Below are 23,401 nucleotides of genomic sequence, written 5' to 3' on the forward strand. Positions count from 1 at the left end.
GAGGTAGGATTTAGTTCAAACAAAAGCACCAGTGATCCATTCCACAGGATATGAACCAAAACCATGTTTTAAAATGTGACTTTGATAATGTTATTCTTTTCAGCTGAAATAAAGTGACCATAGACTTATCTCATCTGATAAACTTATCCATCATGCATGGTATATTTCCAAAGCCTCATCCACAAAAACTGTTGTGACCCCTGTCCAAAATTAATGTTTCTCACTTCATTAACTACTGTGACAATTTACTGCAATATCTATCATCTGTACCAGATATAAAAATAATTTTGTGTTTGTATATTTGCTTTCTTTTTCCTACTAAATATCTAAGTATTTGTAGATAGAAATCGTTTGAATGCATTACTACATCGTATAGGTATAAGTGAATTAAATGCTTGCCCTTATTTTTTATTCAGTTTTTGTAGAATGTTGATCTTTAGTGTGTAAATCTTATACTTAAAATCAATCTTTAGGTACACTTTTACTTTTTTTGAATTATTATTTGAGGGCAATAATCACTCATCTTTTGGAGTGTTTTCTTAAAAAAGAATGTGATTGCATTTATATAAAAATGTATAAAAAATTATCTGAAGAACAGAAGACAGCTTGCTATGTGTTCCAGGTAATGGTGGGTGGAAAACTGATATAGGTGATTCCATCTGGGATGTAAAGTCAGCAAAATTCTCACAATGCCAAAACTCAAAACCAAGCTTCTAGCAGAGTTAGCAACAAGGGACATGTGTATTCCAGCACTGAGCAGTGTTCTGACATGGTTTGATGTCTGTTCAGGTCCTATTAAATTTTGCTCAAGACAATCAGTACTAACAAAGGCACACTATGAACTATGCTAGTTATTACATTCGATGATTGTTAAAATATCTTAAAATTATCAGCCAGAATTACTTTACACTCCCCAAGAAACTCTTATCTGAGTTAGGTTTTAAAATTGGATCCTCTATCAAATTGTAAGTTGGTAAAAGTAATAAATATGTGAAAAAATGTTTTTTATCTAGACGCTAGTTTATGTTAGTATCTTTCATATAAGGATTCACATGATGAATCGCTTTTAGACATTAATAGGGGTAGATAAAAGGATATCAAAGAGTAAACTGGTATAGATCTTTAATTTGGAAAATGAAACTTTTCTGCCACAGTTGATAAAAGCTCAAATAATAAAATTTACTAAATTACTATAAAATTTATGCACAAAATTTTTCTCCTTTATGATTTTTTATCAATTATCCAACGGTCTTATTGTAATTTTTCTCTGAAAATTACTTTGTATTGTTTTCGCCTCATTCTTCCTTAAGTAGACTGAAAAATGGAAGAGGAGAGTGGAGAACAGCCGTGTATGGGAGAAGCAAGGTGCTCCTGTTCTTCTGCCTCTTCTTGGAAAATACAAGTTGGGGATCCAAGTAAAGTTTATTAAAATAATAATTTTACAACCAGAACAGTGGCTTCATTTGAAGATACGTAAATCACAAGCTGACACAGTTTCAAAGTTAAGATCCCCCCTAATTTCTGTTTTATTCACTGGAAACCCAAACCTGGGAGAATATTGTCTGTGAGCTTTAGTTAACAGAATTAAAATTTGTTGAAATAAGTACAAATTCCAGGAAGAAAATGGCAGTACTAAAATTTTTAAAACTTAAATTAGTTTTAACAGGATATTAGAATAATAAAACACAGCAGAGCACCACATGTTACCATTAGGCATCAATCTTTACCCCTGACATCTTCCTTTTGCATAATATAAGATGTTGCTATGGTTTCAAATATAATATCTTTATTTTGACATGAAGAATATGCAAAATATACAATATGTAGGTTGCAAAGTTAGCAACAGTTCTCTGAATGACTGAAAAGCATGAATTTGCAATACACATCATATGTATTCATTTGAGAAGTTGTTGACAGTTCTCTTGGTGTGAGAATTTGTTATCCATTATGAAATGTAGGTAAAAACATTACGAAGACATGATCTATGGAATGGATTTTATGAGCTCAGTTACTGAGGTGTTGCCTTTTTTCCCCAAGAAAGATCTAAATAGTGTGCTGCCTTTCTCACTCCACCAGTTCCTCCCTAAAGTGGCTTAATAGAATGTCTTAATATAAATGACATTTGAGAATGACTGCCATCTTTTTCAATGACTAGCAGTGTGACCTAGGGGCAGGACACTCTCTGGGCCTTAATTCACTGACCTCTGAAATGAGACATTTGAACCAGCTCACTGTTAGATTTTTATCCAATTCTTTATTAAAAGTGTTTGTTTCGGTATTTTGTTATTTACTCAAATAATGCACATTCATGGTAGAAAAAAATGTGAAATTATTAAAAATGATTTTAAACAGGGCAGGAGATCTATTGGTTCATTCTACAATATAAAATTTGTGGTTCTATCATTATCCTTCCAGCTTGACCCCAATCATCAAGCAATCCAATAAATGAATTCTTTTCTGAAAAGCAGAGACTCAAATCTAGCCATTTATTTATATATATATATATATGTTTATAATACGGAGACATAGCTATGGCAGTTCAACCTGAGAACTTCAGCTTTTACAGTATTACTTCCATAATACTTCTCCAGTTAGGACAAAATGTGTGGTGATTCCTGTCGTGTGAGATTGCTGCCAATGTTGCTCTGAGCCAATTGAGCCAAGGGATCTTTGCAAGTTAAGCCACTAGGGAAACTGCCCCTTCCCAACCACTTATCATTCAAAGATATCACGAGGCAATTGCCTTTATTGAAACAGAAATGAAAACAAATAATAATCAAGATGTATGACTTTAGTTTTCTGGCAACCTTGAAGATTGCCTATGTGTATTTCAGGGAGATTCACAAAGAAAAAATACTTTTTACTCTAAACTTCTTGGACTGTTAAGTTAGAATGTTTCAGCCAGTCTTGCCCAAGCAAGAAACAATCTTCACAAAAGTTTATTTCATTCCTTAGTGGATTTGAATTTTATGCAGTTATGAAAAATTCAAGTATGGAAAATAAATATTAACTATCTGGAAGTTCAATTTAATTTAAGGGTCTGCATTTCTGCTCTGGAGAAAAGCTTAATCTTGCTATTGATGTTAACATAGCCATTTCTGGTTCAAAATTCAATTGATTTAGGATTAACAGGGTCAGTTTGTATTGTACTTTCTTGCCCATTGTTCCCCCATTCCTCTAGGAGCTCTGGGTTCAAGAGAGTTCTACTAAACAATTTAGGTGTGGGAACTGGGTTTGCAGTTGATTCTTAGTTATGTGCTCTCATCACTGGCTTCTGCAGAGGTGTGACAAATCCTATCAGATCAAGGATGGTTCCCTCTGTTTCTGATGCATCTACTGGTGAACTGTAAATTTCCATCACAGCCTCTGACTCCAGTTCTCAGGCTCACAGGGACCATGTCTTCTTGAACCCAACCTCAATGCCTCTTTAGGTGATTTTGGCTTCTCAGCCAGCTTACAACTCTCCAGTCATCTCAGAATTCTCAACTTTTCTCTCTAAAGTGCATTGGCTTATACAAAATGTAGAGAGACTATCTTCAGACCTGATGTAAGCACTTTCCTTACATAAGAAAATGATTTCTGCAAGTTCTCTGTAAGACGTGTAATATCCCAGCTAATATTTTGGGCAACTTTTCTGCCCTCATATTGCCCCAAATCTTATTGGGATATATTCTGGAGTTCTAGTAGCCCTACCTCTCCTTCACACCGGAATTATACAGTGGGAGGGACCCTGGAACCTACTAGCAGAAATCATCTGTGTCCTGTAAACATCATTTTTATTTGCCTTTTCTTACTCACTGGTAAAGTTCTTACCTCTTTTTGATGATAAAATAACTCAACATAATCATGAATTTCTTTCCACCCTACATTTTTGTTTTTGATGTGATTACCATATGTTAAGTCTTACAGGATTCAATATAGGACTCACACCAATAACAAAACATCTTTTCTCTCAAGTTCTTTTCTTATAATTAAAAAACACAGCATTCAAGAATATTTGTTGCTTCTGCTAAATATCTTTCCCAAGTCATTTAGAGTGGAAAAGCCAAGAGTGTGATTATTGTTTTCACTTTATCATCTCTTCCTGATAATGTGTATTTGTTGATAGAGGATGTGAGGAGAGAAAAATTAACCAGAAAAACAAGACAGTTGGATATCAAAATATTATGGTTAAATTTACATACTCAGTAAATGTTTGTGAAATAATCTTTGTTTTAATTTCATTTATTTTAATGAAAAATTTAAATATTATAGTTCTTATTTTTAAGAACAAAAACCCAATTTATTATATTATGCCTAAATGAAGTAAGAAAAGTAATTAGGTCATAAAATAGGAGATGCTTATATTTTAATTATAACCAATCTTATTTATAAAGTGTTCACTTTGTCTTATTTGCTATTTTTACATTTTATATGTATTATTACAACAATCATAAAGTAGATAAAATATTTTTCTTTTCCATCTTAATAATGAAGAATTTTAAGAAAAAGAAGTGAAGATGTTGGCCAAGATGAAATAACAGGTAAATGTGAAAACAAGGATACAAATCTAGGTCTCTTGACTCCAAAATCCACACACTTAACAATTATGCTGAATTGTAAGAAGAAAAAAAAAATGACCACTCATGATTAAAATGAATTCTAAGCAAACTAGGAATAGAATAAAAATTTTCTATTTTAAGAAATGGTGTCTATCTAAAATCTATTGTTAAAAATCAGACGTAGTTGTAATATTTTAAAATGATAAAATCAGGATCAAACAAGGATGCTCACCATACCAGACCCATTCAATAGTTTATGCAGATTCTATCCAGCACAATAACACAAGATAATGTAATATATTATGTGTACATTGGAAATAAAACTGAAATTATTTGCATCTAATAGGATTGTTTACATGACATACTCATAAAATCTACAGACCTACTAGTAGAATGTATTAGATAACTAAGCAAGTTTTCTTGATATAAGATAAATATACAAATGCTAATTATTTTCTCACTATTCTATACCACACTATGGTTTATGCTTGTATGCTATCACTAGAACTGAAGTTAGAAAACCCATTAGAAAAGAAAAATTACAATATCTTATAAAAGTATATGGTGCCTAGGACTATCATAATGTACAAGATAGCTGTATTGAAAAATAGCAATTCTACTCTGTAGTATACAGTCTAGAGTGACTCCTGCTTATACAAGGGTATACGTACAGGGATGTATATAGATGGCAAATAGAAGCAGCTCATGTTAGAATGAATAAATAAACTATGTCATATTCGCACAGTAGAATGTTACTCTTTAGTAAAACTTAATAAACATATCCTACATGGATGAATCACAGAAACCAAATACTGAGCAAAACTAAAAATCACAAAATATACATTATAATTCCCCTTAGAAAAATATCAAAACTGGCAAAACCAAATTCCTACTGTTTAGGAATACATATATAATTAAAATAAAACTATTGAAAAAAGCAAAGGAATGGCTAATTATAAAACTCAGGAATATGCTCTAGAGTAAAGAAAGAAATGAGATTGGGGAGGAGCTGAGGAGGGTTCAAAGGTATTGTTAAAGTTCTGTCTCTTAAACTGGGTGATAGTTACAGGGGTATTAAACTTCAAACTCTAAATATATATTATTTCTGTACCTTTTTATGAATGATGTTTTTCACAATAAAAAGTACCATTGCCAACCAATTTTGTGTCTTCCCTAGTAATACCTGTATTTGTACTGATTTCGGTAACATTGCACTGCACTTTTTTACTCCCCTCATTATGTGATAGACACTTATTGGTACAGGATGGGGCAGCTGGGGATTTTTAGAAAACGTTCTTTCTGACCTTTCCTAGCACATTGTGTATTCATTCAGAACACACTGGAAAGTGTGACATTATGATCCATCATTATGAGTGTTCAGGTCATCCTCACTAACCTGAGAAAAGCAAACAATACGAGTGATCGCACATGTGGGTGGCTTCAGTTTCATTGCTGACCCGTGGTTGTTAAGGGTCACTTCTAGAGAACAATCTCCACCGCACATGAGCAAGTTGCAAATATGGAAGTGGAAGAAAAAAAAATCCACATAGAGTAGAAATAAGATCCCATTTCTGCCTAGAACACAGGAGATAAAAGACTAAAATAAATGCTCAGATGAAAGGTTTATTTTTCTAATGATTCTTAGAAGAATCTTAAGAGTTAATTACACAGCCTGGCATATTTTGAGATTTAATTAGGTAATGTCTGCAAAAAGAACAACAAAACTGAGTTCCTCAGTGAAAAGTGCTATCAAAGAGACTTTTCTTTTTATTAACTCTGGTCGTTTTGAAATATCTTCAGCTGATGCATGTTTGCTGTGGAAGTTCATTCATTTTGCCTCCACAAGCTATTTCTTTTAATCCTTCTGTTTAATTGGCCATTACTTGCACTAGTAAAGCTATCAGTAGGAAGATATTTTGAAGTAATGGAATACTTAAATTTCAGCTGTGTTTCTTTCTCATATAAAGGGCAATGGTTATTCACATGTATAAAAAGTTCCCCTCTCATCTTAGAATGAAAGCACATAGCCCCATAATACCTCGCCTGGTCATGACTTCTCCTCCATATATTAGTTAAGCTTACAGTATTTGATATGGATATTCTATAATAATTCATTTTATAGGTTTAATTTCTTCTCCCCAAATACATTTCATCCCACCTGTATATATTGGAATAAAGGCCTTCATTGTTTCATTCATTTAAGTCCTTTAAACATCCAGGAAATCTCTATTAGACATATACTTTTTACAATGAATTATGAAATGGAGCATTGTAGTAATTGCACTTTAGGGATTAATATTTCCCATTTTAAATAACAGCTTTATTGAGATGTAATTCACATATCATAAAATGTATTCTTTTTAATTTACACGATTCAGTAGTTTTTAGTATATTTACAGAGTTGTGCAACCATCACCATGTCCCAAGTTTAGAACACTTCATCACACTGAAAAGAAACCCATTTCCCCTCTGCCACCCCTGGCAACTACTGATCTACCTTTCTGTCTCTACAGACTTGCCTATTTTGGACATTTCATATAAATGTTAATATAAATATGTGGCCTTTTGGACTGACTTCTTTCATTTACCATAAAGGTTTTAAGATCCATATGTGTTATAGCATGTCTTCATACTTCATTCTTTTCATTGTAGAATAATATTGCATTGCACAAATGTGCCACATTTTGTTTATCAGTTCATCAGTTGGTGGATATTTGGGTTGTTTTCACTTTTTGGCCATTATGAATAATGCTGCTAGGAATATTTATCTACAAGCTTTTATGTGGTTATGTTTTGATTCCTTGTGGATATATAACTAGGATGGAATTACTATGGTAACTCTACGTTTTACAATTCGAGAAACTGCTAAACTGTTTTCCAAAATGATTGCACCATTTTACATGTCCATCGGCAACACTGTTAGGGTTGTGGTTTCTCTACACCCTCACCACTCTTTTTATTGTCTGTTATTTTGATTATAGCCAACCTAGTGGATGTGAAGTGTTATCTCATTGTCATTTTGATTTGCATTTCCCTAACCAAAGGTATTGAACATCCGTTCACATTCTTTTTTTTAAATTTATTTTTTAATTGGAATTATTGGTTCTACATATTTAGTAGATACAGAGTTATATTTAATACATGTATACAATGTGTAATGATAAAATCAGCGTAGTTAACACATTCATCATTGAAAAATGTGTCATTTCTTTATGATGAGAATATTTGAGCTCTCTTCTAGCCATTTGAAAACATACAATAAATTATTGTTAATTATAGATGCCTAGCACTACTATACATCACTAGAACTTATTTTTCATATCTGGCTGTAATTTTGTGTCCATTAACCAACCTCTTACTATCAACCTGTCTTCCCCTTCGCAGCCTCTAGTAATCACAACTCTACTCTCTACTTCTACAAGTTCAACTTTTTTATTTATTTATTTATTTATTTATTTATTCATTCATTCATTTATATTTTAGTTCCCACATATGAATGAGAACATGTGCTATTTATCTTTCTGTCTGACTTATTTCACTTAGCATGTCTTCCAGGCTCATCCATATTCACACAAATGACAGGATTTCATTTTTTCTATGGCTGAGTAGTAGTCTATTGTTTGTATGTGCTACATCTTCTTTACCTGTTTATCTGTCCATGGACACCCAGGTTTATTCCAATCTTGACTATTATGAATAGTGCTGCAATAAACTTGGGGTACAGATATCTCTTTTGTATGCTAATTTCCTTTCCTTTTTATAAATACTCAGCAGTGAGATTGCTGGATCATATGGTAATCCTATTTTTAGTTTTTTGAGGAACCTCCAGTTTTCCTTAATGGCTGGACTAACCTATGTTCCCACCAACAGTATACAAGAGTTCCCCTTTCTCTGCATCCTCACCAACATTTGTTATTTTTTTCTCTCTTTTGGTAATAAAAATTGGGGTGAGATGATATCTCATTGTGGTTTTGATTTGCATTGCCATGATAATTAGTGACAATAATGCTGAGAATTTTTTTATATCCTTATTGGCCATTTGTATGTCTTTTGAAAAATGTCTATTCAAGTCATTTGCCCATTTTTTAATCAGATTATGTTTTCGTTGTTAATTTCGTTATATATTCTAGGTGTTAATCCCTCGCTGGATGAATAGCTTGCAAATATTTTCTCTCATTCTTCTGGTTTCCTCTTCATTCTGTTAATTATTATTATCATTATTATTACTATTCTTCTGCTGTGCAGAAAATTTTTAGTTTGATATAGTACCATTTGTCTATTTTTGCTTTTGTTGACTGTGCTTTAGATGTATTCTCCAATTAAAGACTACACAAAAAAATGGAAAGACATTTATGTTCATGGATTGGAAGAAATAATATTGTCCATACTACCCAAAGCAATCTACAAATTCAATACAATACCTATCAAAATACCAATGACATTCTTCACAGAAATATAAAAACAATCCTAAAATTCATATAGACTCACAGAAGACCCCAAACTCCAAAGTAATCCTGAGCAAGAAGCTCAAAGCCAGAGGCATTACACTACCTGACTTCAAAATACACTACAAAGATATTGTAGTCAAAACAGCAGGGTATTGGCATAAAGACAGACACATGGACCAATGTAACAGAATGAGGAACCTATAAATAAATCCACATATCTGCAGCCAACTGATCTTGCATAAAGGTGCCAAGAATGTACATTGGAGAAAGGACAACCTCTTCAATAAATGGTGCTGGGAAAACTGGATATCCATATGTAGAATAAAATAACTAGACTCCTGTCTCTCACCATATACCAAAATCAACTCAAAATAGATTAAAGACTTAAATATGAGATCTGAAACTGTAAAACTGCTAAAACAAAACTCAGGGGAAACACTCCATTTACATTCTTATAGACCATTTGTATATCTTCTTTGGAGAAATGTTTATTTAGACCCTTTGTCCATTTTTAAAAAATGGTTGTCTTTTCATTATTAAGTTGTAAGAACCCTGTATATATTCTGGAAATACATGCGATTTGCGAATATTTTCTCCTGTGGGTTGTCTTTTCACTTTCTTGATGATATTAATTGGAGCACAAAAGCTTTATCTAGTTTTTTTGCTTGTTTTGTTTTGTTGTTGTTGTTGTTGTTGTTTTTGTCATTTGTACTTTTGTTGCTATACCTAAGAAACCATCACCTAACCCAAGTTTACAAAGATTTGCTCCTATGTTTTCTTCTAAAAGATTATAGTTTTAGCTCTTACATATAAATTTTTGATCCACTTTAATTTTTTGTGTATGGTGTGAGGTAGTGACCCAACTTCATTTTTTTGCATATGAATATCTTGCTGATCCAGAACCATTTGTTAAAAGACTATTCTTTCCTCATTGAATTTTCATAATGTACTTGTTGAAAATCTATTTACCATAATTGTTAGGGTTTATTTCTGAATTCAGTTTTGTCCATTGATCTGTATGTCTATCCTGATGCCAGTACCAAATAATATTGATGACTGAAGCTCTTAGAAGTTTAAAAATCAGGAAATGTGCATATCCCAATTTTGTTCTTTTAAAAATTGTTTTGGCTATTTTGGATCCCTTGTGGAGAAATATCCTTTTTATCTTGTTTCTAATTGTATTTCTTTTGAAAAAGTTCATGGTAAAACAAAACAAAAACAAAGTCCAATGCTACAAAAAGTAATGTAGTAAAAAAGCAAAAGTCTCCTTCCTCCAAAATCTCAAACAAGTCTGTTCACTGGAAACCATTAATAAACCATATATCATTCCATAAATTATACATATATGTATTATTTTATAAATGTTTTACTGTACAAACTTTTCTATAGTTTGCTTTATGAGTTAACAATATTAGCTGGTGGTCATGCTACATACCAGTCATTAATCTACCTAAATGATTGAATAGAATTTAATTATAACGATGAATTGTAATTTATTTAACCAGTTCCCTGATGATTGATATTTAGGTTAATTATGGTTTGTTTGCTATTACACTCAATCCCATATGAAAATGTTTTGTGCAAGTTATCTTTATGTATTTGTGAAAGCATATCTGTAAGATCAGTCCCTAGAACTTGAGTTTCTATATCAAATATTTGGGCATTTTACATTTTCAGAAATACAGACAAATTACATTCCAGCAAGCTTTCAATAGCTTGCAATCTTAATACAGCTTTTTTTTCAACATCCTTATCAACTTTGTGTATTATCAAATTTTGTTGATAATTGATAAATAAAATAATTATGTTTGTCTGGATATATATTTAGTAGTGAATGAGAATTGAACATTTTAAATATGTTTTTCATTTGTAATTATTTTTCTGTGAAATCCCAGTTCTTTTTCTCTGTCCGTATTTCTATTGAATTAATGGTACTATTGAATTGAAACTGTTTTTGTATATTGTTGAAATTAGCCCTTTGTCAGGTATTTCTTTTGTTTGGGAAACATAGTTGTTACTAATTTATTCCTCACAACAACTCTATCAAGTACGTACTGTCCCCATCTTATTAGATACATACACTGCTGAAAATTAAATAAATATACTCAGAACATAACACTTTGGTAGGACACTGAATTCCATAGTAATATGTATGTTGACTTTTATGTTTGCAAGTATTGTTATCATCCTGTACTCTTGAATTTGAAAAATAACATCATGTTGTGAAATATAAGTTTATGTTTGCAAGACAAACTAGAGGTGATTTGTATCTCTGAACTTTTTTCTGGGGACCTTTGTTTTTAGTTTTTCCATATGGTCTTTTTTCTTATGGAATAATCAAAGAATAATCTGGCTGTTAAAATAAAGAAATGTGTAATGAGAACCTATTTGTTACAAAATGAAGAGTAGAATCTATCACTTAGTGAGCATAACTTTTCTGATGGGATCTTCATATCATCCCTAACTGATTATGCATGTGTGTGAGGCCAGTGTCAGGTTGGGGGAGAGAGAGGAAAACTTTATCAACCATTGTAATTAAGCTTACAAAATTCATGTATATTCTTTCAGTATTAACTTGAGTAATTTTTACCTGGTTGTAATTTTTACTGAGGTGAAATTTACATACAGTGATGAACATGAATCAAAAATATACTATCAATGCTTACAAATGTAAATGCTCAAATAACAACTTTCCATATCAAGTTTCACAACTATTTCAGATCCTTTTCTCCCTCCCGTGTGTATGGACATTTGGATTGTTTCCAGTCTGAAGTTATGATGAATAAGACTGTATAAATATTTATGTATCTGTCTTTTGGTGGACCTATGCACTAATTTCTGAATGAGTATCTATGTCCTCGTGTGATTGCTGGGTCATGGGATTAGTAGGTAATACCAAAGAATTTCCCAAAGTACATTCCCATCAGCAATATATGAGATTTCCAGTTGCCAACATTTGATATAGTCTAACCTTTTTATTTGAGCCATTCTAAATGCTAAATCTTTTCATTTGAGCCATTCTAAATGGTATATCACAGTATCACAGTGTAGTTTTAATCTGCATTTTCCTTACAACTTGTGATGTAAGCACTTTTTAGTATGCTTATTAGCCATCTGGATATTATTTATGAAGTACTTGCTTAAAATTTGTTAAATTTTTAAATAGAGTTGTTATGTATTGATATTTAGGAATTTTTAAATATATTTATATATGCTAGATATGAAGACTTTGTATATATTTTTCTACACCATTTGCTATTTTACATGATACCTCTTGGATAATTAACATTTTAATTTGAACGAAGTCGAATTAATCATTTTCTTTTAAAAATTAATTTATTATTATTATTTTTTTTAATATTCAAAGATGTTGTCGAGCAGTTGGGGGGAGGGGAAGACTGTTCTGGAGAGGGGGAAAGAATGGGAGGAAGAGGAAGGGGGGGCATTGTGGAGGTCCCTGGCACCCCTTCATTCTGACAAGGGAGCCCATCCAGTAGTGACTCAGTCATGGCTTGGCTGGATGTGGGCTACAGGGGAATATGGATGAGGCCCTCAGGCCCTCAACAACCCAGGAGCCCGGGACGCTTCTGACAGTGGTCTGGTGGTGGTTGCTGGGCTGGATGTGGATGTCAGGGAGGGTAGCTCAGGCCCTTGGACCCCCCACTGCCCTGGGTGAGGGACCTGGGGTGATTCCAGTGGTGGCTCAGTGGTCATCACTGGGCTGATGCGGACATTTGGGGGTCATGGCTGAGGCCCTCAGTATCCCTCAACCCTGGCTTGGGAGCCTGAGGGACTTCCAGTCCTTCTAGGTTTTACAGGTGTTCTTTGGTGGTGTTAGACCTCTACTGGTTAATATCAGAACTTTGTCTCTGATCTGTGGGTTTTTTGTTTTTACTTTCAGTTCTGTGTTGGATCATTCGCTATTCCCACCACTTAAACTCTGTGCTGGAACTAATTTGCTGTCCCTTAGTTAAGTCTAAAATGGAGAACTTTCTGTGGGAACCAACACTTAAGCCCTGTGTTTGAGTTAAATTGCTGCTTTGCTCCTGACTCTCTGGGGAAGGCTTTTTGTGCAGCTCAGGTTTTAATTGTTGATTTTATAGGTAGTTCCGACTCTCATTAAGTCCGATATACATGGGATGTATGGAAACTCTGGTTTGGGCCTGTGTCCTTTCAGCAACCTTCACCCCCTGCCATTCTATATTCCTGACCAGTCTCCACTGAGTGGGCATGTGCTGATTACAGGGCAGATCAGCTGTCCTTGCTGTGCCCCAATGTTCTCTTGGTGGGTCAGTCTCCCTGACCACCTGCACTCCAAACACTTCCAAACACTTCCCATGGCACGTTTTGTGTGCTGGTCCCTTGTGATGACTCACCAGCCTCTGAGTGGCTCCTTTTTTCAGTTGTTCATCACCCCTCACTCCCATGTGGGTCCACAGGAACACTGTTAGTGGTCTTGTGGGCCTGGGGGCCACCAAAGCCCTCTTCTCCTCTGCCACCTCCAAGCAACTTCATACAAAAGGCACAGATGTGGCTTTTTCCAGCTCTTGCTCCATGTGCTCACTAGGGCCAGACTTGAAATGGCTGGGAGTGGTCAAAATGGTTGGAGTGTTCTTTCTTTCTCTCATGGTGACTTCTGCCTTTGTGAACTCCCTAGGTCTCTCTTCCTCTTCCCTTGAGCTCTAGTGGCCCCAGCTGAGCGGTTTGTTGCTTTTTAACAGTTGTAAATTAGTTGATCGTGACAGTGGGGACCGTCTATTCTACCATCTTGATCCTCTCCATCTTCTTTTTTATGGTGTTTTATTCATTCTGTTTAGGAACCCTTGCTTACCCAAGGCTGTGGGAGTCTTCTATAGTTTCTTCTAGAAAATGTATTGCTTTATATTTCACATTTATGTTTCTGATTCTATCTCAAATTATTTTTGTGTGTATGTGGTGTGGTAGGGTTTACTTTTCCCATACAGATATCTAATTGATCCAAGCCCTTATATTGAAAAGGCCCTTCTTTTGCCAGTGAATTCCTATGCTATATTTGTCATAGTTACTGGTGATTATAAATGTAAAATCAGCTTTTAGGTCAAATTATTAATCCTTGCACCACCTGACCAACTACTAATGTAGTTTCACAATACGTCTTGAAACCTGGTAGGAGATATCCCGAAGCTATGTTTTTCCCATTAAAGTTTGCCATGGATATTCTAAATCCTTCAAATTTTCACATCAATTTAAGAACTAGATTTTACATTTCCACAGTAACAAGAGCTACAGCTACAACAACAAAACAGCCAGTATTTTGATTAGAATAGGAATGAATTTGTAGATCAATTGAGGGATAATTAACTTTCAACGTTATTGAGTATTCCAATCCATGAATATGTCATATATGTCTTTTTAAAAATCTTTCTATTCCTTTCCTAGAATTTTGCAATTTTGCGTTACAGTCTTGCACAAATTCCATTACACTTATACTTCAAGTATTTGGCATTTTTTTTCTTTTATTTTGGTATTTCTATTTAATTACTTAATAACTTGTTTCTAGAATATACTATTTATTTTTGTGTATTGACCTTGTTTCCAGTGACCTTCTGAAATTCACTTAATTGTAACTGTTTTCAGGGTCTTTTGCAAATACAATTAGATCTTCTTTTTCTTTCAAACCCTTATGCTTTATATTTGTTTTTATGACATTATTACACTGATTAGAATCTGCAGCATAATGTGAAATAAATATGGTGATGATGGGTATTCTTTTATTCTTTCTAATCTCAAGGGGAAAGCATTCAATATTTCCCCACTAAATATGGTATTATCTGTACATATTTTTGTAGATATGCCTTATCAGATTAAAAAGTTTTTATCATTACATTTATTTGTACATATTTGTGCATTGTTGCAGTACATGCATATACTGCACAATGATTCACATAGGATAGACAGCACAGACTTGTACCTGTTGGTCCACCACTTCTCCTCCCTCCCACATCCCTCCCTCTCAGCCTCTGGTAACCATTATTCTATTCCCTACTTCTATGGGAATATATTTTTTCCTTTTTTGATTCCACATATGAGTGACATTATGTGGTATTTGTCTTTCTGTGCCTGACCTATTTCACTTAACATGAAAGTTTCCAGCTCCATTCACATTGCTGCAAATGATAGGGTATCTTTTTTTATAACTGAATAGTATTCCATTGTGTGTATATACCGTAGTTTATTTTATCCATTCATCTGTTGGTGGGTTTATTCTTTTTTAAAATTTTATATTATTTTATTTTATTTTTATTGGTTATGAATATTCATGTGATGCACAGCTGATTGTCACCCCTCATGCCCATGATGTGAGAGCCAGATTCATACTGGCAGCATACCCATTACCACAAATTGCATTTGTACCCCATGTCCCCCACCCAGTTACCCCCAACCACCCTCTCCTCCCCCTTCCCCCCACTCTATTTTGTAGCCCAAGGAATGTGCTCTCTCTCTGCAAGTCCAACGCACTACTGTGGTCTTTCTTTCCTTCCTTCTTTCTCTCTTAACTCCCACTTATGAGTGAGCACATGCAGTATTTATCCCTCTGTACTTTGCTTATTTCACTCAGCATAAGTTTCTCCAGGCTCATCCATGTTGTTGCAAATGGGAGAATTTCATTCTTTTTTATGGCAGATTAGAATTCCATGGTATATATATACCACAGCTTCCTTATTCAATCATCCATCGATGGACATTGAGGTTGGTTCCATGTCTTGGCTATTGTAAACAGAGCTGAGATGAACATGGGAATGCAGGTATCCCTTCAACATGATGATTTCCATTCCTCTGGGTATATACCCAGAAGTGGGATTGCTGGATCATATGGAAGATCTATCTGTAGTTGTTTGTGAAACCTCCATACTGGTTTCCATAGTGATTGAACTAATTTTCAGTCCCATCAACAGTGTAGGAGTGTTCCCTTCTCTCCACACCCTCACCAGCATTTGTTATTCACCACCTTTTTTATTATAACCAGTCTAACAGGAGTGAGGTGGTATCTCAATGTAGTTTTAATTTGCATTTCCCTGATAAGTAGTGATGTTGAGCATTTTTTCATGTACCTGTTGGCCATTTGTATGTCTTCCTTTGAAAAATGTCTGTTCAGCTCCATTGCCCATTTTTTAATTGGGTTATTTGACTTTTTACTGTATAATTGCTTGAGTTCCTTGTATATTGTGGATATTAATCCCTTGTTTGATGCATACTTAGCAAAGATTTTCCCCTACTCTGTAGGTTGTCATTTCACTCTGTTAATTGTTTCCTTTGCTGTGCAGAAGCTTTATAGTTTGATATAGTCCCATTTGTTTATTTTTTCTTTTACTGCTTGTGCTTTTGGGCTCATGTTCATAAATTCTGTGCCCAGACCTAGTTGCTGAAGTGTTTCACCTATATTTTTCCTTAGTAATGTTATAGTTTCAGATCTTATACATTAGTTTTTAATCCATTTTGAATTGATTTTAGCACCCCTCACCATACACTAAAGTCAACTCAAAATGGTGGGTTTATTCTATCTCTTGACTATTGTAAATAGTGTTGGAACCAACATAGGAGTGCAGGTGTCTTTTTCCTTTGGGTACATACCCAGTAGAGGGATAGCTAAGCTGTAAAATAGATCTATTTTTAGATCTCTGAAGAATCTTCATACTGTTTTCCACAATGGAAATTACACAATTACATTCTCACGAACAATATACGAAAGTTGCCTTTTCTCCACATCATTGACAGAATTTGTTATTTTCTTTCTTGTTGATAATAACCATTCTAAGTGGTGTGATGAATAATTTTTTTCTGTTCCTAATATTATATGATTTTTTAGCAGGATCGGGTGTTGAATTTTGTCAAACGATGTTTTCACATCAATTTAAATAAAGTCTCCTCTATAGTTACTTTCCTAATAAAACTGCACTGCACTTTTTGACTGTCCTTTATTTTTACATTCTAGCTCACCTTAACTCTTATTTTTAAATAAAATTATATATATATAAAGGCTTTTTTTAGAATACTTCATTTTTTATTTTTAGATACTATACATCAAACTTCTACTTTCCTTTTATTTTTTCTTTTCTTTTTTTATTTTTTTTTTTGACCCATTACCGAAACCTCCTTCCCTCCTCCCTCTCCCGCTCCCCCCCAACAATGTCCTTTCTATATGCCTGTCATGTCAACTTCAAGGAATTGTAATTGTTATGTCTTCTTCTCCCCCCCGAATTGTGAGTGTGTGTGTGTGTGTGCGTGTGTGTGTGTGAATTTATTTATTTTATTTTATCTCCCACCAATAAGTGAGAACATGTGGTATTTCTCTTTCTGTGCCTGACTTGTTTCACTTAAGATAATTCTCTCAAGGTCCATCCATGTTGTTGAAAATGGCAGCATTTCATTCGTTTTTATAGCTGAGTAGTATTCCATTGTGTAGATATACCACATTTTCTGTATCTACTCATCCAATGATGGACATTTGCGCTGGTTCCAACTCTTGGCTATTGTAAAGAGTGCTGCGATGAACATTGGGGAACAGGTATACCTTCGACTTGATGATTTCCATTCCTCTGGGTATATTCCCAGCAGTGGGATAGCTGGGCCATATGGTATATCTATCTGCAATTGTTTGAGGAACCTCCATACCATTTTCCATAGAGGCTGCACCATTTTGCAGTCCCACCAACAATGTATGAGAGTTCCTTTTTCTCTGCAACCTTGCTAGCATTTATTATTCAGAGTCTTTTGGATTTTAGCCATCCTAACTGGGGTGAGATGGTATCTCAGTGTAGTTTTGATTTGCATTTCCCAGATGCTGAGTGATGTTGAGCATTTTTTCATATGTCTTTTGGCCATTTGTATATCTTCCTTAGAGAAATGCCTACTTAGCTCTATTGCCCATTTTTTAATTGGGTTGCTTGTTTTTTTCTTGTAAAGTTGTTTGAGTTCCTTGTGTATTCTGGATATTCATCCTTTGTCAGATGTATATTTTGCAAATATTTTCTCCCACTCTGTTGGTTGTCTTTTAACTTTGGTAATTGTTTCTTTTGCTGTGCAGAAGCTCTTTAGTTTGATATAATCCCATTTGTTTATTTTTCCTTTGGTTGCCCATGCTTTTGGGGTTGTATTCATGAAGTCTGTGTCCAGTCCTACTTCCTGAAGTGTGTCTCTTATGTTTTCTTTAAGAAGTTTTATTGTTTCAGGGTGTATATTTAATTCTTTAATCCATTTTGAGTTGAGTTTAGTGTATGGTGAAAGGTATGGGTCTAGTTTCATTCTCCTGCATATGGATATCCAGTTCTCCCAGCACCATTTGCTAAAGAGGCAGTCTCTTCCCAGTGTATAGGCTTGGTGCCTTTGTCAAAGATCAGATGGCTGTAGGTGTGTGGGTTGATTTCTGGATTCTCTATTCTATTCCATTGATCAGTGTGTCTGTTTTTAATGCCAGTACGATACTCTTTTGGTTATTACAGATTTGTAGTATAGTTTAAAGTCAGGTAGTGTTATGCCTCCAGCTTTATTTTTTTTGCTCAGCATTGCTTTGGCTATGCGTGGTCTTTTGTTATTCCATATAAATGTCTGGATAGTTCTTTCCATTTCTGAGAAAAATGTCTTTGGAATTTTGATGGGGATTGCATTGAATTTGTATATCACTTTGGGTAATATGGACATTTTCACTATGTTGATTCTTCCAATCCAAGAGCATGGGATATCTTTCCATCTTCTTGTATCCTCTCTAATTTCTCTCAGCAGTGGTTTGTAGTCCTCCTTATAGAGATTTTTCACCTCCTTGGTTAACTCAATTCCTAAGTATTTTATTTTTTTGGTGGCTATTGTAAATGGGCAAGCTTTCTTGATTTCCCTTTCTGCATGTGCCCTATTAGAGAATAGAAATGCTACTGATTTTTGTGTGTTGATTTTGTATCCTGCTACTGTGCTGAAAGTCAAATTGTTCCTGTTTGCAGATGACTTGATCCTATATATCGAACAGCCTAAAGTCTCTATATATGTAAAGTTTAAGCAAGGTTATTTTATCCTTTTTTTAAGACTTAAAGTGAGTGTTAATCACCACTGACAAATGTTTCTTGAGTTACACAGGGCAACACAGAATTGTGGTGTCTTGGATTTAATGCCAAATTCTAGGAACCGCTTGGAAATCACATTCTTAACTGAAAAGAAAATAATCTGTCAGATAGCAATATACAAAAACAAAATTATTCTGTTATAAATGTGCATAAAAATGAATAGTTCAAAAGATTTGTGACAGTATGGTGGTCATAAAAATATTAATTGGGAAAGATTTACGGAAATGTGATTTTTAATCAGAGTTGTATATAATTCATACATTATACTTGGTCACACAGTATCAAAAGAATTGTTTCAGACATGTAAAAGGAGAAACTGCGTGATGGGTTACAAATTATGTCATTTCAAAATTGCTGATTATTCTAGATTAGAAGTTATTTGAATTTAAGCCACTAGAATGTGAGATATTTCTGAGAGTATGTTTTTTTTTTGTTTGTGTTATTAAAGTTGACTATCCCAATAGCTAACATGGTTGCTTAAGAAATGTTGAATGAATAACAAAATAAACAGGTCAAGGAGGAGGAGTGTAGGATTAAGGGAAAATCAGGAAATGATGATTATGAGAATCTTATTCAAAATAGATAAAATCACATCATATGTATAATTTTTCCTTTTTTTTTTTTTTTTGGTATTCTATGTGTGTCAGAGAGGCAATTTTGATATAATTTAACAATTCCATGATATGGAGATAAATGGAAAAAACAATTTGAAGGAAAATAAGAAGCAGATTATGCTGCTGAGTTTGACGAACTGACAGATGATGATAACCGAGAAAGAGTAATTGAAGTGTAGTGGGTGGAAGACTATTAAAGCTGATATTTTTAAGCATTCAGGAAATGTGCATAAATAAAAGTATAGCATGGCACAATCTCATCTTATATTCCCCTTTATGTGCCTTTGGTTTTAAATTACACCTAAGATCCTTTAAACAGGGTTAGAGTAACAATGATAAGCCCAGAAATGCAAATATTGGGAGGACAGGGAAGAGAAGAAAAAAGTATGCCAGGCCCCATTTCTCCTAAAACTTACATCAAATCTGGTAGGTAAGTATAATAAAGGAAAGTGGGGTGGGTTTTGAGTAGGTTTTGACAAGATGTACATTTTGAGCTGGTGGTGACTTCTAATTGATTTTATAAACTTAGGGAGAGCAGGGTAAGGACAAGAGAAGAGGTAGTAGATCACTGGATACTTATGGAAGGCTAAATTATAAGGGAGAGCAATAAAGGGAGTGGACTTTACACTTCTTTCTAATTTATGTAGTTTTTACCATAGTAGAGGAGGCAAGTTTTAAGGTTGGTGTCCATGGTTCATGCATGCATAGGTTTATTGAACACCTTCTCTGTGCCAGGAATTGTCTTCCATACAAAGATTTCAGCAGTGAGGAAGGCAGACAGTGTCTCTCATTTTGGAATGAGGAAAGAGAAAAATAAATCATCCAAGATAAATATATGGGAAAGGTAATTTTCAAGAATGAAATATGCTATAATCAAAATTAAAAGAGCGATACCACAGAGTCTGACAGTTAAGGGTGACTTTAGCTAGGCTGCCCAAAGGAATCCTGCCCAAAGCATGAGGAGTCAGCCATATAGTGATCTGGGTGGAGAGTGTGTCAGGCAAAGGAAGAAGCAAGTTTAAGAGCACTAAGTCATTGTTTAGGAACAGAAGGAAGTTCCGTGTATCTAAAAAAGCATGGAAGAAAGGATCTTAGCATAGCATGCACAAGATTTCAGAGGTGAGCAAGGTACAAACAGATCCCAGAGGCCATAGCGGACCACTGGAAAGGAGCAGAATTCTACTTTAAACCGAAGGGAAAAGGTTAGAAGGCTCCAAACAAGAAAGTAAAAAAAAAATCTCAGTTTATATTTTTAAAGATCACCTGACTGCCTTGTGGGGAAAGGACTATGGGAATGCAAAAGTGGAAATAGAGAATTTAGGCAATCATAGTAGAACACATGAGAAAGAATGATGGCCCGACTTACGCAGTAACTCAGAACATGGAGATATTCTTGGGACATTTACTGGAGAAACAACTACCACAAATTGAATAGTTTATGGAGTTGGGTGAGAAGTGTTTCCAATAAGAATAGATACACACACATACATTCACACACATATGCACATATGTACATACCCCTGAATACAGCATGTGTCTTATTTATTAATCATAGCTATATGTATGTTTCTGTCTGCTGTATATTCATAGTTTGATTATGTATTAAGGTTTTTAAGGCTATTTTAGAAAGTTAACCAAGTTTGTCTTCCAATTTTTGTGTGTAATAAATTTTTTGTCTAACACTGTTCATAAGTGAAAACAGTAATCCTATAAGAGGTAGAACTAGTGTTTTCTTTAGAGAGATTTGTGAAGTTGTTTTCACATTGACATGGGAGCCACCTTTGAAATTAAAAACCTCATCCTCTCCTAATCAACAATTTTGTGAAGGATGAAGGATCACTGACACATGATTGTCAACTCATCTCCCTTTAGTGTCCTAGTTACCTCATGTTTGATCACATATGTTTGCTCTTAAAACTTTCCAATTAAGTGGCTCTAACATTCAGCCTCCTGAGTTTTTTTTTTTTAATTTTTTTAGTAAACTAGCTAAGAGGATTTTCATTTTCTGAGACTGTTTATGATGATGTCATTAATGTAAACAAAAACTAAACTAATGGGAAGAGGGAATGGTTTCATTTCTTTTTAAGCTATGATTTTTTTTTGGTAATTTTTTACATTAATGCATACAACGTGCTTACCATTTTCAAGTGAGACTAAGCACTGACAATACATTTAATTAAAGATTAGAGTTATCCATTTGTGTCCACATTTACTCAACCTGCTTACATTTGTAGCTTTGTGCAAAAGCTTGAATATCAAAATTCCTATACAGAAGCCAATATCAAGAAATATTTTGCTATTTTTTCCACTTTTATTAGTCTGCTGGGGTTGCCATAACAATATACTACAGACTGTGTTTCACCGTTCTAGAGGCTAGAAGTTCAATATCAAGGTGCCGGCAGGGTTGTTTTCCTCTGAGGCCTCTCTCCTTGGCTTGCAGACAGCTGCCTTCTTGCTGTGGCCTTTCCTCTTTGCGTGCACATCCTTGTTGTCTCCTTGGTGTCTCTCTCTGTGTCTTAATCTCTTCTTATAAGCACAACAGTCAGATTGGATTAGGGCCCTCTCCCATGGCCTTTTTCTAACTGAATTATGTCTTTAAAGGCCCTATCTTCCAATATAGTCTCTCTGAGATTTAGGCGGTTAAGGCTTTAATATATGAATTGGGGAACGGGGGTTGGGGAGCATAATTCAGCCCATAACACCACTGAAAAGGGGAAAGAAGCAAACTAAAAGTGTGACAGTGTGTAAGAAAATTTTGCTGAATCAGAATAGATTGACCAATCCCAGAATGCTATTTTTTTCTATCCACATTACCAAAAAATTTCTAATGTTCTGTGATGAGTAAGGTGAAGTTTGGCAGCCAACTTTAACTGATAATGTTTGCCCCTTATACCTTGCCTATCCAGAATGCAGAGCACCTCAGAATTTAACTCCAAGAATAGCCCACTTGATTTTTAAATCTCCTTGACTAATGAAGACCATGCAATGAAAATTGATGAGACAAAACAAAAAAATCCCTGTGCATTTATAGCTCAGAATCTTTTCCTACTGTCAAGTTCTCACAGTGTGTAAAACTAGCCCATCAGATGAAGTTGTAATAGCTATTCTTATAGTAAGTATCCAACAGGTAGCCTGTGTTTGAAAGAAACATTTGCTTTAGGGGTAGAGAGACCTGAATTTATATCTCAGCTGGATCACTTACTTGATCTTAGGCATTAATTTGCTCATCTATGAAACCCTCCTAGGATTTTGGTAGGTATTAATTGATATAACATCAATGTAAATTCTGACACACATGTGCATACTCCATAGATTTTAAGGCAATTAGAATACAAGGATGTGGTAGACTACTATCTTTTACTCAGTTAATCATCACTCACTTTTAATCCAATTTCCCTTGTATATGTTTTCATATTTGTTTCTCCAGAACCTTAGGATCATGTGAAAGGGTCTTGCATTTTGTTGTCTACCAGAGGCCTTTGGAACTTTATTAAGTTTGTCCTGATTCCAATGTATGCAAACATTGATAGATTAATATACTTATGTATTAATCATTTATTGCCATACCTGAAGGAAAATTTTCTTGATTGTGATAGGGTGTGGTAAGAACACTCAGGGACCTTCAAACCCAAATCAACTAATATTTATAGTGGTGGCTTATGTTGTTTTTAGAAATGACTATGCTCAGAGAGTTACACATACTTGAC

The sequence above is a fragment of the Cynocephalus volans genome, chromosome 5, assembly GCF_027409185.1.
Source record: "Cynocephalus volans isolate mCynVol1 chromosome 5, mCynVol1.pri, whole genome shotgun sequence".
NCBI classification, from domain to species: Eukaryota; Metazoa; Chordata; class Mammalia; order Dermoptera; family Cynocephalidae; genus Cynocephalus; species Cynocephalus volans.